Raw genomic sequence first — 4,815 nt, 5'->3', positions numbered from 1 at the left:
AGCAAATGGGCTTGCACTTAGCTCCTATAGGCCACTGTGTATTGCACTTATAATGGTGACAGCGGTATATTCACCGTAATATGGAATTTCACCCACTGCTTCTTCTGCCTGCCTCTTGTAGGATTTCATTTTAATCTGAAGCTTGTTCACCAGATCTTGCAGCCTGTTAGCATTTTTCTTTTCTTCCTCAGCCTCTAATCATAACAACATGTATATGCATTTGGTTAGATATACATTTTTAGACAATGTATGGCAATTGAGACCAATTTACAGTATTAATCAAGTTAAAAACATTACTACAGTGTATAAATGAATGCTACAGTCTTAAGAATATTCTCCTAGGAATTCCCAACCATAGGAATCACACTACTGTGCTTCAGGGAAGGCAACATCACTTGATGCCATAATCGAAATATCTATAGTTTAATGATTTGGTCATTTACTTTAAAGGAGCTCAGCTACCAGGTTTGTGTTACTCTCCTCTCGTATTTCCGGATGGCTTTGCCACTCTTTTGCTCCGACTCCAGTTCATTCTCTAATTCTCTAACTTATACAAAAGGTAAGTCTTTGAGATGTTTTCATGGTATACATACGCACATTTTCAGAAACCGCATATACCCTTGTTTCCAGTTTCTGGAGTTGTTTCTTTCCACCCTTCAAGGCAAGGCATTCAGCTTCATCCAGACGTTGTAGGTCTTTGTGGCCTCCAGGTTTTTCTTCATTCTCTCCAGATGAGCGCAGCTATCCTGTTCTTTCTTCAGCTCCTCTGCCGTCATTGCCTTAGAACACAAAATGTGCAATTAATATTTTGAGAAATTGAGAAATGTTATGAATGGAGAGGAATAAAACAGCCACTTACATCAGCGATGGCCTTCTTTGCCTTTTCTTCAGCATTTCTTGACTCCTGAAGGAAATCTTCTATTTCACTTTGAAGTTGGCAAACATTAACTTCAAGCTTTTTCTTGGTGTTTATTAGGCTGGTGTTCTGTGGAAGACATGGTGTGTGAAAATGAAGGTAAGTATGGTAACAAGCCTACACATGCAGATATACTACAAGTCCAAATGTTTGACAGCACCACTCATAATCATTCATTCATTCATTATCTGTAAGCGCTTATCCAGTTCAGGGTCACGGTGGGTCCAGAGTCTACCTGGAATCATTGGGCGCAAGGCAGGAATACACCCTGGAGGGGGTGCCAGTCCTTCACAGGGCAACACAGACACACACACACATTCACTCACACCTACGGACACATTTGAGTCGCCAATCCACCTACCAACGTGTGTTTTTTGGACTGTGGGAGGAAACCGGAGCACCCGGAGGAAACCCATGCAGACACAGATAGAACACACCACACTCCTCACAGACAGTCACCCGGAGGAAACCCACGCAGACACAGGGAGAACACATCACACTCCTCACAGACAGTCACCCGGAGGAAACCCACGCAGACACAGGGAGAACACACCACACTCCTCACAGACAGTCACCCGGAGGAAACCCCCGCAGACAAGGGGAGAACACACCAACACCTCACAGACAGTCACCCGGAGCAGGAATCGAACCCACAACCTCCAGGCCCCTGGAGCTACCTGCTGCGCCACCGCCACCCCACTCATAATCAATTAATTCGAATACTTTAAAATTTACCCATCATGGACACTAACATAAAATTGTGCATACACAGCCTATATAATCTAAATAAAGATGCATGAAATGGAATGGAATTCATTGGAGAAGCTACACATAAGGCTAATGTAACCATCAAATATATTTGGGAGGAACTGGAATGATTTACAAACTCTGACCCCAGAAATGTTCTTGTAATCCAATCAAATTTTCACAAGGAAGTTCCTAAATGTTGTTTCCATAATTTGTGTTCTTAGATAAAAAAGTCTTCATGGAGCTGGTTTATGACTAAATCACTCTCAAACTCACTGACTCACTCTCTCACTGACTCACTCACTTATAACAAAATGCTCCAGTAGAGTCATAATTCAATGCATTAATGACACTGAACATGCACTGGACAACACGACACACCTGTGAAGAGGAGTCCCACTTGTTCACTTGCATCCATGAGCTCCTGCTCAGCTACTTTGTGGCTTCTCTCTGTGTGTTCAAGGGCTGCCCTTAGTTCTTCAATCTAAGCTAGCATTAGAACAGTCATGCGCTCTGCCAGGGCAATGTGTTCCTTCGTGTCTTCCTGCCCCTTTGTAGAATCATCCAGATGCAACTGGACATCCTGTATACATAAGGACTTGTTAAACCAAAGGTACCATGACTTCACTACAAGCTCTTTACTACTCATACTATAAATTGGTATAAAATGAGTGTGGTCACCTTGAGCTGCCCTTGAATGTTCCTAAGTTGTCTCTGGGCCTCAGACGCTTGGCGGTTCGCATGACTCAGCTGAATCTCCATCTCATTGAGGTCACTCTCCATCTTCTTCTTGACCCTCAGGGCATCGTTCCTGCTCCTGACCTCAGTGTCCAGAGCACTCTGCATGGAGTTTGTGATTCTCTGGTTGTTCTTTTTCAGTTGCTCAATCTCTTCGTCCTTCTCAGCCAGCTTTCTGTCAACCTCACCCTTCACCTTATTCAGCTCTAACTGAACACGAAGGATCTTAGATTCCTCATGTTCCAGAGAGGCCTGAAGGCAGATTGTGCCAAATTCAAGGAACTGTATATATACAGTGGGTATATCTTCTTAGAGCAGAACATCTCTCCTTACCTCTGCTTCATCTAGTGTTCCTTGCATCTCAGATTTCTGAATCTCCAAATGCTTCCTGGCTTTCTCTAGCTCATGGATGTTCTTACCACTCTCTCCAAGCTGCCCAGTAAGGTCAGAGTTCTCCTCTGCATTCATAAAACAAACACAATTTCCAATTGTCTTTAACAAAAACAGATTCTTGTTTGTTTCTCATGTTGTTACTTACGCTGCAAGTTATTATTCTCTCGCTTGAGGGTTTCAAGATGATCCAAGGTTTCCTCATAAGAATTTTTCATTTTAAAAACCTCATTGCTCAATGCTCGTAGCTCTTTCTGAGTTACCTCCAACTGTCCCTGAGACTCCTCATATTTCTGCTTCCACGCAACCAGTATCTAGAGTCAAAGACATTTGTCTTTTATGAACTGCCACAGTGCCACACCTATTGTCATTGTTTTTCAGTTACATTATTTTACCTTGTCAAAGTTTCTCTGCTTCTTGTCCAAGTTTGCTGCAAATGTGTTTGATTTTGAAACATCAACCATTAGGTCTTCAATCTCACTTTGAAGTCTCTGCTTGGTTTTCTCTAAGGAAGCACACTTTGCATTTGTGGTCTCAATTTGCTCCTCTGCCTCTTGGAGACGATGTGCAAGCTTTTTCCTGTGTACCACAGTGTGCATGTTATATATAATCCCATTTACATACAGTGAAGGCACAAACTAAGGCCAAATCCATAGAAAAAATTAACACCTTTATAATATTGCTTCCATTGTCAACCCTCAATATACCTGGAATACCCAAACTGACTAAAATACTTACTTGGCCTCCTCAAGTTCCTCAGTGCGATGAATGGCATCACTCTCATATTTGGTTCTCCACTGAACGAGTTCACTGTTGGCTTTTGACATACCACGCAGCAGTTCAGCTTTGGCTTCTAGTTCTAGTTCTTCAAACTGTTCCCTCAGGAGGTCTAAATTGAGAAAGATATTTGGATATTTGGAATTAATCCTGCTTGAAATTTAAATGCAAGGAATCTGACAAAATGGTTGACGTGATGGACCTTTGTCTCTTCTTCCAGTTGTTTCTTCAACTCATCAAGCCACAGAGTGCAACACTGTTTACCCCATGTAAATTGTGAGATAAGGCTTTCCTTCTCTTAAAATTGCAGGGAAAAGTCTATGTAAATGAAAATATTTTCTTTGTTATGTTGTGCAAAAAAAATCAGCAAAGAATAGATTATTTTTCTGAATTACCATTTTCACTCTGAAGTCGAGCCTTTTGTGCACAGAGGTCATGAATCTGTCTTGTAAACTCTTCATTCTTGGTTTTCAAATCAATGAGCTTGTCTTCAAAACTACGACACGTCTTTTCCAAATTAACCTCTCACAGACACAACAATATCAACTTGTAATTTATATAAGGACTTAATTTGATTTTATTTTGTATTTCTAATTTGAGTATGAAGATCTATTTTGAGACCTTAGCTTTTGCCATTGCTTCCATATTGCTTGCTAAATCATCAATCTGCATCTTGTATTCATTCTTCTTTTCTCAAGCTTTTGCTTTACACGTTGGAGATTTTCAATCTGTTCACCAAGCTCAGCCACGCTGTCGGCTTGTTTCTTGCGCAGAGCTGCAGTTGTTCCTTCGTGATGCAGGGTGGACTTGTCAAGATCACGACGGAGCTTCTGAAACTCAATTTCCCATTTCTTGTTCATCTCAATCTGAGCTGCAGTGGCTCCACCAGCTTCTTCCAATCTCTCACTGATCTCCTCAAGTTCCCTGGAGAGATCGGCCATCTGCTTCTCCACCTTATCTCTGGCTGCACGTTCAGCCTCAAGCTCCTCTTCTAGTTCTTCAGTACGAGCCTTGCACAAAGGAGAAAAATATATTAGTGTAAGAGAAACATGATTTGAGCCAAAAAAGAGATAATGACTGGCAAACTGCGTACATGTAGTTCCTTGATTTTCTTTTGAAGTTGTGAGGCCATGGCTTGCTCATCTTCAATTTTCCTCAGGAGATGATTTACCTCAAAGTCTTTTCTGCAAAGGGACACATTGTTTACATCTGAAATGAATCTGTATTTGTTAAAGTTTCCCATAGAC

This window comes from Hoplias malabaricus, chromosome 13 (assembly GCF_029633855.1).
Source record: "Hoplias malabaricus isolate fHopMal1 chromosome 13, fHopMal1.hap1, whole genome shotgun sequence".
NCBI classification, from domain to species: Eukaryota; Metazoa; Chordata; class Actinopteri; order Characiformes; family Erythrinidae; genus Hoplias; species Hoplias malabaricus.
This window is presented reverse-complemented; position numbering follows the sequence as displayed.